The sequence below is a fragment of the Barbus barbus genome (assembly GCF_936440315.1).
Source record: "Barbus barbus genome assembly, chromosome: 13".
Taxonomy (NCBI): Eukaryota; Metazoa; Chordata; class Actinopteri; order Cypriniformes; family Cyprinidae; genus Barbus; species Barbus barbus.
In genome coordinates this window covers 29,060,550-29,073,810 of record NC_136741.1, presented here as the reverse complement: position 1 = coordinate 29,073,810, position 13,261 = coordinate 29,060,550, and the positions used below count along the sequence as shown (strand labels likewise).

Below are 13,261 nucleotides of genomic sequence, written 5' to 3'. Positions count from 1 at the left end.
TGAATGTTGTCATTATGGACGCCCTTCTCAGCGTCTCGAGAGCATTCTTTTCTTGGAGAGGACACTATGGAAGTGCAATAAGTATACTTATGTGAATTAAATTTAAAAGTAAATTGCTTGAGTATAATCTGGAGACACATTGAGCATAGCAATGTTATTGTGCAATATCATTACAATATATTAAAACGCAATGTATTCCAGTGATATCTGGATGGATCAATGTATTCAAAGCTGAATTCTCAGCATCATTACTCCAGTCTTCAGTGATACATGATCCTTTAGAAATCATTCTAATATGCTGATTTGGTGTTATTGTTGGTGCTCAATTATTAAAGATGGTATTATCACTGTTGGAAACTGTTTTTGCTGCATAATGTTTTGTGAAAGTCATGATACTTTTTTCAAGATTCTTAGATCAGTTATGTTCAAAATAACAGTATTCATTGAAGAATACATCTTTTGTAACATACATGTCTTTCCTGTCATGTTTGATCTAGGGGTCGACCGATATATGTTTTTCAGGGCCGATACCGATTATTACAGACCAAGTATACCGATAACCGATATTTTGAACCAATATATATATATATATATATATATATATATATATATATATATATATATATATATATATATATATATATATATATATATATATATATATATATGTGTATATATATATATATATATATATATATATATATATATATATATATATATATATATATATATGTGTATATATATATATATATATATATATGTCTGGTGTAAAAATGAAAAGGAATGTCAAAATTAAGAATAACAAGGGCTCTGACAAAAACTGCCTTCCCTAGTGTTGGTTGCACTTCTTACTCTTGTCTTCCTCCATGCATCCATCTACAATAAGGGTAATATATAAAGAGAGAGTTAAAAGTGGGGCCACTGTATGCTTCGTGATTAAGCCTATGAGTACTAAATACTAAAGCTAAACATCTTGGGGAAATGTAAGTATTTGGCTTCAATAATTTACATGTTAGAAATGTATGTGTAATAGCATAACCTCTCATAATTCTTCATTAATTATTTTCTGTTGACTAAATCATAACCTACAAGAGGTGACTCTTCAATTCATCATCTAATGCACATCAGTTGATTAATTTAAAAAGCGCAATGTATATAATACGTGTAAATTTGTCTTCATAGCTCCATTGTAGAAGTTGTGAAGAAGACCGCAACAATTTTAATGAAACTATAACACTTATAGCCTGTTGTAGGCACACTTGGTTCAATAGCCTATTGAAATGGCCCAATTTCCGTCATCCTAATCTTGGCCTATGTGACAGTAATTTCCATTAGTTTTAATTTACAGTGCAGTGCAAATGAAGGCATAAAACATTAATTTAATTTATTTTAATCAAATGAGAGAAATGTTTTGGCAAACAAAAAAAAACATGGAAGAAAAAGCGTATTGTGTGATTATTCTTTTAAACAAAAGTTGTAATAATTGTAGTAGTGTTAGTAGATAAACCAAACTTTTATTTTGACGGGTTGCCATGAGGACCTCTTAAGTTTCTGTAGCCTATTTATGATATGACGATCGTTTTACTCAAACGAAACCATGGCCTCGGGAACTAGGGGTGGTGAGGGTGCTGCAGCATCCCCCGCTGCAGGGCCGGGTCTGAGATTTTCCTTGTGCCCCTCAATCATATCCAAGATACTTAATTTTTGTGATAGCTTTGGGATTAATTATTTATTAAACTAACCAGAAATATAAAGCCTAGTGCGGTTGTATTATTGTTGGGCGCCTTGCGGCGCACATCCCTAAATCTCTCCCTCACACTGACAGAATTTCATGTGAAATATTCACGCAATATTACCGTAATTTTACATTCCAACTTGTAAAATCCATTTACGTCCTCGTCCTTTTTATGAGCCGTCTTCCGAAGCTTTCTCGCTTCTCAAGACGGCCACCGACAATCACTATAAGCACAGCTGTTTAATTGCGCTCTAGTCTCTGGTCAAACGCGCTCAAACAAGCCTAATGTATATCTATTAACTACACACACATCATAACGCTTTAGGCAAGTAGGTTACCATATTATGACATAAAATATTTTAATAAGACAGAATTTGTATTTAACCTGATCACTTTTAATAAACGCATTTTAAGTTTAATTAACGCAGCATGTCTACGATTATTCAAACAACAAACAAATTATACAGCGAGCAAAGAACATATCAAAGAATATCACTGAATTCAGTCTAGCGTGAGTGTAAGCACACTAATAAAAGCTATAATCAGTTATGTTGTCTGCAGTGTATGATGACTTAATCTCTTATTTACATCGCATGTACATCTGCACTTCGTTGTTTCCAATGAGAGAATTCGCCGAAGTGCACTGATCAAAACGTTTGAGTATCAGGGATGTTATTTAGCAAAATCCCCTTAAATAATAGAGATATTAAAGAAAAAATTATTGAACTAGTGTCACAAAAGCACAAATATATATTTTTTTTATAAATCTTTATTTTTAAAGAAATAATCACTCACTATTTCTTCCATATTTAAATTTGAATAGTAAATCCCCTTTATTTACCAAAAAAATAAAATGTGTTTAAATTTCATTAATTAAAAGACAAATTAAATTTGGGTGAAACTTGTTTACTGTTTTTCATACTTATATTACTTGTGGAAAAACTTGAAACACAATTTTAAAGAACCATGGATTTTCACTGGTATTGGTACCGAATACTGAAATTTCGGTACCGTGACAACACTAGATCAGATAAATGGCTATCGATAACCAAAGACTAGCCTGGTTTTAATAATAAAATACCTGGTCACAGATTAGCTTTTTGTGAAATGACATACAAAATCATTTTATTTTGAATGTAGTATAATTTGTACAATCAACACAATTCAATATCAAATGCATGTTGTGCATCTATTGGAGTTTTTTTTGTTCACATTATACACTCTGAAAGTTATTTTTGGAAGTTGTGAAGACTATAGAGTGCATTTTGCAAGAAAATAGCATTACAGACCTTTCACTTTTTTCACAATATTGTGTGTAATTCAGTCCTGTTTCCTTATAATTACTTCAATTACTAGAATTTTCTCAGTAAAAATATTTTTACACCAATTTTTAGTTTTCAGTGTATGTCCCATTCAATAAATAAATCTATTTCTTTATTAAACAATGCCACTGTATGATAACAAATATTTTATATAATGCTTAATGGATCAGTAGAATTGCAGATCTGCTCAATCACTAAAAGCTGCTTGCCTAAAGAACAACTGTTGTTTGTTTTGTGACGTCAGAATTTAATCTGTGCAAGTGTCTTATTTTGACAGATTTTAGACGCTCACATTTGTGCATATATAAAGCCTATGAAATATTTTGCAGTGATTTTCTCTATAGAGCAGCCTGCTTTTAATAACAAAATATATTGTCAGTATTCTAAACCCTTTATAGAGGCCTTTCCAGAATAAACATTTTGGTATTGGGTGGCACAATTATGACACATCATTGCAATTCATCTTAGATTTACTTATTTAATGTTTTACACATTACTTTATGCTCTTTTAATCCTCAGTAAATGTTACATAGATTATGCACAAGCATGCATGTCTGTGATTGGTCATATTGCTTAACCACTGCAGTTGACATTTTTCACTGTTAGTTAATTGTGGCAGCTGTAAATGTATTTTTAATTAATTATTTGAGTGTGAAGTCTTGCCTTTCAATTCTTCTCCCCTGAGATTTGTGATTTCATTACAAGAAGGCGGCCCACTGTAGGCTCGCACAAGATCTGATGCTGTTATTGTAAGAATATAATATAACTAGAATCATCTTTGGGGGACATTGGTCATGTTGTTGAGGAGACCAATATAGGTTTGTAGTGAGTCGGAGTGTGTGTGTGTGTGTGTTACATGCAGGCTGTTAGCTTGTGTCCGAGTCGCCATGGAGACACGTTTCTGTCTGTAGGACAGAAGTCAGAAGAATTGTAGTGTTTTTCCTCAATATGAGTTCAGCCAAGGCCATACGTCAGTGTACATCTTCAAATTCAGCCATAAACATACAACACAATGTCAACACACAGTTTGTCATGTTCTGTCCTTGTACGAGGGTTTTTGTGTTTGTGCATCAGAATAGATGTTAAAATTGTATGCATGAGCATTGGTGTTTCCAAAGGGCTTGAGCAGTAAAAATGTTTTGCAAGATTTTTAAAGGCAGATGCTGATATTAAGATAATAGAATGGCTGATGCTGATAATTAGGATATATAAAGGATGAAAAAAGTGTAATCAATCAATACTTAATTCCCACCATATTTAGGACTGTCATTTAAGTATTTTAATCATATTAATTACATGATTTTCCTTTGAGGAAATTTCACATACATTATCAACATACAGTCATTCAAAAGTTTGGAGTAAGATTTAAAAAGAAGAAATACTTTTATTGAGCAAGGATACATGAAACTGATCAACAGTGACAGTAAAGACATTTATAATGTTAAAAATAGTCGATTTCATATAAATTAAGCACCAAAAAGGGTTTTAAACATTAATAGTAATAGGAAACGTTTCTTGAGCAGCAAATCAGCATATCTATCTATCCTCATTCAGTTAAAATATACATGGTATGTGCCACATCATGTCTCTGTTCTCTTTCTAGGAATCTTGTTTTTTCATGTTATAGCATGTCTCTCTACAGGTATTCACACATTCTTCTCACATCGTTCTTTCACACCTTGAATTCTCACCTTTTTTTTAACAAAACCACTGTGCTGTACTAAAATCCCCATAGCTGCAGACCTGCTGCTTTTCTTTTTTGCCAGGGGAGATGATGTAAGGTGGTTTAATGGAAGAATAAGCAAATGAAAAGCAGCTGAATCCGGTGTTTATGGGGGCAGCTGTTCATCACATGTGGCCAGTAGCTGCTTCATAAAGACAGAAACGCTCTTTAATCTGAGAGAGAGAGACGGACAGACGACCGAGGGTGAGTGTCGATGGGTTCCTAAGGGAAAATTCCTCCTTCCACTTCCACCACCCGTTTCTGTTCTACGTGGCATTCCATGCTGCTGGACTAGAACTGCCTTCCCAGTTTTCCACTAGGGGTGGGAATGGTAAGGAATTACTATTATTTGGCTCTGAATGCTTAAAGTTATAGTTCACCAAAAAATGAAAATTGTTATTTACACACCCTTATATTGTTCCAAACCTGTATGAGTTTGAACAGTTGAACACAAAAGCAGATATTTTGAAGAATGTTGGTAACCAAACAGTAGCCATTGACTTCCATAGTAGTTTTTTTTTCCATACTTTGAGTCAGTGGCTGCCAGCAACTGTTTGGTTAAAATTCTGAAGTAAATGATGGCAAAATTGAATGTTTTGGGTTAACTATCCCTTTAAAGAGACCATTAATGATTATTTTGCACCGTATACCGTAGTTCGCACACAAAATAAATCTGTCATTTAGTCACCCAGTTATCACTCTAAACCGGTATGACTTTTTTTTTCTTCTTCTGCACACACACACACACACACACACACACACATAAATATATAGAACTTTTTTTTTTTTTTTTAGAAAATTGAGTTCAAACAACATGGAATCAGAGATATGGTAGTGCTATGTCTTTGTAAGGATATTATATCAATGCAAGAGAATGATTGTGAATTTTGTCTTTGCATAATTTTTTTGTAGCATCCAGTCATTTTATCTCATCACATTCAATTCATTTTACTGACATAATGTCTGTGCAGGAAACACTATTCTCAGTTCTCTGTTTTCCACGGATGCCTCATTGTGAAATCGAATCGGGCATTGTCTCGAGTTATGCTCTAATGTGCTTGACGAGAACTTGAAAGGAGCATAATGCTTTCTCACACTTATTTTCTGTTATATTTAGTCTTCCTGCCATCCTCTGTCAGTTTGCGCTAAGATTTAAAGACGCTCCTCCTTTCACCCTCAAGCTTTTGTGCATCTGTTTCGTGGCACCCCACAGACTCAGAACAGCCGGAAGCAGCGCTCTCTCGATACTGACATCCTCTTTGTGCACTGAGATTATTCATCTGGCCCTTAATTAATGGGACTTGTCTTGATATGATTAAGGGAATAGCTGAATTTGTTTAGCCAATGCTTGTCACAGTGATCCGTTTAGTTTAATTCAGTATGATGATCATGCTGAAACTGGAGGCATGATTGTTGATATATTGCTGAATGGTACATTTTTCATTGATTGGCAGCTGGTGTATTGCAAGTGCTCGATGTACGTGCGAGTGCAACTCTGAGATGGAAACACAACTACTTTTTCTGCTCCACTGCAGAGCAGCAACAAATGCTTGCGGTGGAAATATTTCATGTCGTGGTGAATTGAGAGTGAGAGAAAGTAGCAGACACAGTAGAAGGAAAAGGAGAATAGAAAGACACCAGCGCTAGTCTGCAGTGCAGTTCAGTATGAAATAAGTTTTCTTAGTGCTGCAGTTTAAACCGTTTACCTTGGTTTAAATTGATCACACTTCAGAAGTGGAGGCAGAGAGGCATTATTTTCATTTGCTGATTGAACAGGGAGTGATGGACTGTTCCGCTTTCATAATGAAATGTGCAGATCACACACACACACGTGCTCATACCTTGCAGAGGAACCTTTGCACCAGCTTCCTGTTGGCAAAAACAGGAAGATCAGTGTGGTTTCAAAAAGAACATGCAGATTATATTAAACCATGCTGTTATTAAACTTAAACGCTTCCATTGTGGTCTATATCAGATTGTAGCATGTTTGAGGTTTTAAATCCACAATAGAGCCGAACATGTTAGCATGTGTTTTGCATTTCTAATGTTCCGGTCTGCTTTTTTACTTCTCTTTCTAGTCACTTTAGATCAGTGTTGCTCTGTTTGGTATCTGTAAACTTTGGATTCACCGTGTACTATTCTTGTATGTGGTAAAACATCCTACTTTCTGCTTTAATACTTGTATTCTCATTTGGCAAGTTTTCATCTTACAGTTAGAAAAATGTAGATGAAAGCAGTGTTAATTTTGGCAGGCATTTTTGATTTAGTCTTAGTCTTTATCTTGAGATGAAAATGCTTAATAGTCTTAGTCACATTTTAGTCATTTGAGTCTTTCATAGTTTGTTGACAGTCATTTTTCAACTTTTAGTCAAACATTTATTTTGGTAGCTATTTTATATGTAGTCTTCATTAATTCTTCTCTCTTTAGACCACATTAATTAAGCTTATGAGAAATTGAATCAAGGATTGAATTTGGAAAAACTGAAATTTAAATTTTTTTGGTAGAGATACAAATTAAATTTTTCAGATACAGTAGGATTACTTAAGTATACATTTATTTCACATCTTTTGTTGGTTAACATTAATGACCGATATGTATTTAATTAGGAATGCTGTCCCTTTAAGACGGAAGGCATGCATGTAATACTGACACACGTTCAGTTTTCACTTTTCACAAGTGGAAGTAATTAGCTTATGTGATGTCAGCAGAAAAGGGACATTGTTTCAGAACTGAAGCAAGTTATTACATTTTGATGAAAGATTATGTAGACAAACATTTCATTTTGTGCACAATAAGACCGGGCGTGTGCATTGAGAAGTCACAATGAACAAGTGAACCGTAGGTCAAAGACATTCACTTGAATGCTTCGTTCTTTCAAGCACATTCACAATTCAGGGTTAATGTAACAATGGTGTGTCACAGATTTGAAGGGTGGTGTGGATTTAGGGGGTAAGCCGTGCTCAGAGGAACACGCTAGATCAGAGATGCTGGGTTTTTTAGCCTGGTCCCCCCCTCCAGGGGAGATGTCATAGTGTGCTGCTGTTTTTAGCCCTGTCTGCAAGAGCAGACAAGAAAAGGACATTTCAGAAACGCCACATCAATAGTCATTCCAAGCGTGGTATGCAGCCACATCTCACAGATGCTTTGAAATGGCTGTTTGACTACTGTTGAACTAAAGCCTCAGTCTTTTGACTGAAATGATTTGTTGCTTGCTTTTGTTACTTTAGTGAATTGTTTGAAAAGATCATGTTCACAGTTATGCAAATCAAATGATTTAATTGTGCATGTAGCATGTTTTACAGGTTTTTAAATTAACACCAGAGGCTTGTGTTTTGCATTTCTAATGTTGCCATCTACTTTTTACTTTGTCATTCTAGATAAATGTAAATAATGTAAATATATATGAATTATATTTATACCAGCAGAATACCACATATAAGGTGCATTTTATCATACTTTTGATTTGACACATTGTCTTAACATATTAGTAGTTTTCAAGTAAGCTAGTTGTAGTAGAGAATTTATGTAACCCTAGTTAATAAAGTCGACCAGAAATGGCATTTGCACATTATTTTACATCCATACTTGTGATTGACGATATATCGCAAAGGCAGATATATCGGCCGATATTTGGCATTTTTCAAATATCGGCATTGGCCGATAAGTTTTCCTGTATGGCCGATGCGTTCGAAGCAGGAGTTTTATTTTGACGGCGCTGAGAACGGCACATTCTCCCTCTTGTTCGCTGTTGTCATTAACAGTTCTGTCTATGGGTAGAAGTGTCAAATACTCAGATAGAACTGATAAAGGAGTTAAAATGTATACCAAAGTATTATAACGATTGCTTTTATATTATTAGTAATAGAAAGGCTAACATTATAGCCTAATACTTTCTCGTTTGCGTTCAGCATTCAGCAAATACGCATTTATATCATTTAAACAAACCTTTGAATGACTAATGAACATTTAATTTCACAAACCTTGCAAACTTAGTCGGATCCAGTTTAAGTGTGCATTTGTATGTCGCATGATCACATGTTCTCTGCGTGACGGTGTATCTGTATCAGATATTTTACACTTTTTTTTTTTTTTAATCCATTTTCAAATGATTTCAAATTTCTTAAATATGAATTAAAATAAATAAAATTATAGGCCTATCGGCCTATAAAACAAGTAAATATGCAACTGCTTTTTTCCGGTTCAATGAAAGTATGGCAAAATGTTCTGTTTCTTTGAACTTTTATTTGAATAAATATATTTACTCAATTATGCAAATCAAAGATTTAAATGTGGAGGTTGACATGTAAGTGTTTTGCATTTATAACAGTTTTGTCTGCTCTTTATTATCTATATATACATTTAAATGTCAATAAAAGACTACAGAAACAGATATTTGCCATACTTTTGATTAAAATTTCCAAACAGGTTAGGTTTACTTTCCACATTACTTATCTATGCTTTAACCTAATAGAACTGGTCAACTGGAAATGTCATTTGCATCCTATTTTATATTCATAATGTATATCCCATTATGAATGTAAAATCTGGTTGAATGAAAAGTATGGAAAAATTTACAGTTTTGAATGGTCTTTGATTAGCATAAATACCCATTTATACAATTATGCAAAGCAATGGTTTTAAATATATATTTGTAGAGTTCATTTGCAAGAACATATAACTCTAATTTTCAAAAAACATGTTTTTTCATTGTGCATTTCAATTAATCTGCAGTTGGGTTATTTTGATTAGGTTAAAACATAACTAAAAAGAATACAGCTAACTAACACAATAAAAACATAACAAACACGATTTTTGAAAAATAAAAAAACGAGTTTTCTGTTTTTGCAAATAAACGCTTCATTTGTAACACACTGTAGCATATTTTCTGGTTCTTAAAGTCAACCAGAAATGACATGTAGCCTACATCATATTACAAATGTAAAATAGGGTGCAAATACATTTTACATTCATAATATTATATACTTGGGAATAATTTTTATTAAATTTTAATTTTTTTATTAAATATGTCATTATTTGCTATTATTTCCTGTGTTATATCAACAAAAACCAGTATTAAATTGTGTTGATATTGTTAAAGGGGTCATCGGATGCAAAATTCACTTTAGGAGTTGTTTTAAAATAAATGTGTGTTGGAAGTGTGTGTACACATCCATCCTATAATGATTAAAATCCACCCAGTGTTTTTAAAAAAAAAATCCCTATTTTAAAATCCCATTTCTCAAATCAGGATGTTCTGAGAGCCCTGTCAAAATGACGTAGTTCTGTACAGACCTCTCCCACGAGAGTTGATCGACAAGACCATCTTACCTTAGACCCACCCTGAGTGAGCTGAGAGCTGTTCGCCATTGTGTCGACTCCGGTGCAGGGGAAGACAAGATGTCTCCGATTAAGCGACTGAAGTGTTTAATTGTTGGATGTAATAATAAATATAGCAGTCATTTACTCCGGACATCTGAGCCGCCGAAGATGCCGAGGATTAACGTTACTTTCTCTTTGAAGTGAATGCACCGATCCTCGATCTACATAAATGAGTCTAGTATGTTCGCCCAAATCATTCGTGATCCAGCTTTATCTACAGAAGAAGTGAGTGTAAGGGTTTTTTATGAATCTTTGCAAATCGCCTTTCCTAATAATGTGCTAGTAAGCCAGTTTCACGGCTGAAGTTTAGTATGCTCCATAGATATACAGTGCCTTGCGATGGTATTCATACCCCTTAATTTTTTTCACGTTTTATATTGCTGCCTTATGTTAAACTGCTTTAAATTACTTTTTTCCACATCAATCTACACTCCATACACTATAATGGTAAAGAATTTTTTTTAATTAAATTTATTAAAATTAAATTACATTTTAATAAATTTATTAAAAATAAAAACCTTAAATGATTCCATTGCATAAGTACTCATACCCTTATCTGGGACAGTTGGAATTGAGCTCAGGAGCATTCATATTGCTTGTAGGTGTTACTAGACTTTGAGTGAAGGTAACCTGTGGCAAATTCAATTGAATGGGTATGATTTGGAAAGGCGCACACATTGTGGTCCAACAGCTGAATATCAGAGCAAAAACCAAGCCCTGGGGTCAAAAGAACTGTCTGTAGAGCTCAGAAACAGGCTTGTCAAGCCACACATCTGGGGAAGAAAAAAATTCTGCTTCATTGAAGGGTCACAGAAGCATGTAGTCTCTGTTACCCTTAATGGAAGAAGTTTGAAACAACCAGGATTCTTCTTAGAGCTGGCCTCCTGGCCAAACTGAGCAATTGATGGAGAAGGGCTTTGGTTAGAGTGGTCACGAAGAACCTGATGGTCGAGCTCCATGATCATATGTGGAGATAGGAGAAAGGACAAACATCACTGCAACACTCCACTGATCTAGGCTTTATGGCGGTGTGGCCAAACTCAATCCTCTCCTCAGTGAAGACAAATGAGAACACACTTGGAATTTACAAAAAAGCATCTAAAGGACCCCCAGACTCTGAGAAACAAGATTCTCTGGTCTGATGAACCTCAATTCTAAACATCATGTTTGAAGGGAACCAGCTCTGCTCATCACCTGCAGAGTACCATTCCAAAAGTGAAGTGTGCTGGTAGCAGCCTCATGCTATGGGGCTGTTTTTCAGCAGAAAGGACTGAGGGACTCATCAGAATAGAAGAAAAGCGCAATGCACCAAAATGTTGAGAGAGCCTTAATGAAAACCCAGTCCAGAGCATTCAGAACCTCAGACTGGGCAGTAGGTTCACCTTCCAACAGGACAGTGACCCTAAGCACACAGAAGGAGTGAGATATAGACAACTCTGTGAATGTCTTTGAGTGGTCCAGCCACAGCCTGAGCTTGAACCCAATCAAATATTTCTGGAGAAACCTGAAAATGTGCATCTGCCCCCATCCAACCTGAGAGAACTTGAGAGGTGAAGAGGTGAGGAGAATGGCAGATAATTGCCAAATGATGATGAGCAAAGCTTGTCGCATCAAACAAAAAAGACTTGAGACTGTAGAGTTGCTTCAGATAAATATTTAGTTAAGGGTATGAATACTTATGCAATGTATTTTTTTATTTTTAATAAATTGAAGAAGTTGTGACAATTCTGTTTTTGCTTTGTCAATATGGTGTATGGAGTGCAGATTGATGTGGGGAAAAAAGTAATTTAAAACAGCATAAGGCAGTAACATAAAACGTGAAAAAAATGAAGGGGTATGAATACATTTGCAAGGCACTGTATATACCTAGATGCCTCATTATGGACTGTTTCTATGGGCCGCGATACGTAAGCCATCCGTCATTTTTGGAGCGGTCTGCAAATCTTTGAGTGCATTGACTGTGTGCGTCTACAACAGCAAGTTATACGCTTGTATATCTTTGAATATTCATTTATTATGGTGAATGCGAGATGGCTGATGCGTCAATGTATCTGGAGCGGTCGAATAGGGAATCTACACATATCTATGGTCTGCTCGTCACTCCACGGAAGAGAGGGGTGGAGTCAGCAGAGCTCACTAGGATTTAAAGAAACATGGACTACAACCGCATGCTGAAGACAGAGCTGATTTTGATAGGGTAAAGAAGGTGTTTTTATACTAGCATTGGAAAATTTAACCAAAGTATGTTATAGACTTTTCATTAAGACCCTAAAGAATCATATCAACTTGTGTAAAATAGGCATCCGATGACCCCTTTAAGATTTCACAAATGATCTATAAAAGAAGTCTAAACTGATGTTTATGCCGCTATTTGACCTGGTTATCATTAAACTATAACTCGTTTGTTCTAGGCAATTGTTGGAATGAAGAATTACGACCAATATTTTTCTTCTTTGGAATATCGTATGTTGATGAATTGTTCACAATACAGGCAGTAAATGAAGGACTGTAATTGCAATGGTTCTGTTGAAGTTATAGTTCTCATTACATGTGCTAGTATAGCCTCACATTACTGTGGTCTCACAGCTGATCCTCTGTGAACAAACATTTCCATTAGGATTAAGCTTTGCCCTTGGTTATCCTGTTTATTAACTCCAATCTGTCTCTTGTTTAGCTGTATGATTACAATTTGAGTTTTTTCTTTATCGGCTCAATCTGTTTGTCTAAACAAACACAAGCTTGAGCTATTGAGCCTGACGGCTGTATAAATGAAGGAAATCAAGTGTGATTTACGCAGCACACCTTCAGATGCCCGTCTAAACGTGTCTCGGCACGATTCAAACTCGAACGTGGTCTAACGAGCCGCTTGGTTGGCATTCTGCACGGTTGGAGCCTGGATTGTGGAAGTGGGACTTGCACCACTGCAGTGCAGCATGCAGAACTGCTGAGCCGCTCTGGCTTTCTGACCACTTTTTCCCTGTCTTTCATTTGTTCCACTTCAGGATTCATTCCACACACTGTACCCGGTGGCACAACTCGAGAGAGCGTTTGAATGACAAGAATAGTCTGTCAGCCCTTTCACGCAGATAGAAAAGAGGATG

At 35.3% G+C, this 13,261-nt stretch overlaps 1 protein-coding gene across 3 annotated transcripts in view; it reads left to right on the top strand.

Moving 5' to 3' along the window:
* LOC306879480 (guanine nucleotide-binding protein G(i) subunit alpha-2) overlaps nucleotides 1–13,261 on the top strand; it is a 48,895-nt gene that overhangs the window by 9,059 nt on the left and 26,575 nt on the right. The window contains exon 1 of one of the 3 annotated variants that reach the window (XM_079432463.1): nucleotides 4,731–5,111. The exons of the other annotated variants lie outside the window; for them this stretch is intronic. The gene's annotated coding sequence lies outside the window, so the exon portion shown is untranslated. Of the gene's footprint in view, nucleotides 1–4,730; nucleotides 5,112–13,261 lie in introns of those variants that run through there. 3 annotated transcript variants of the gene reach the window in all.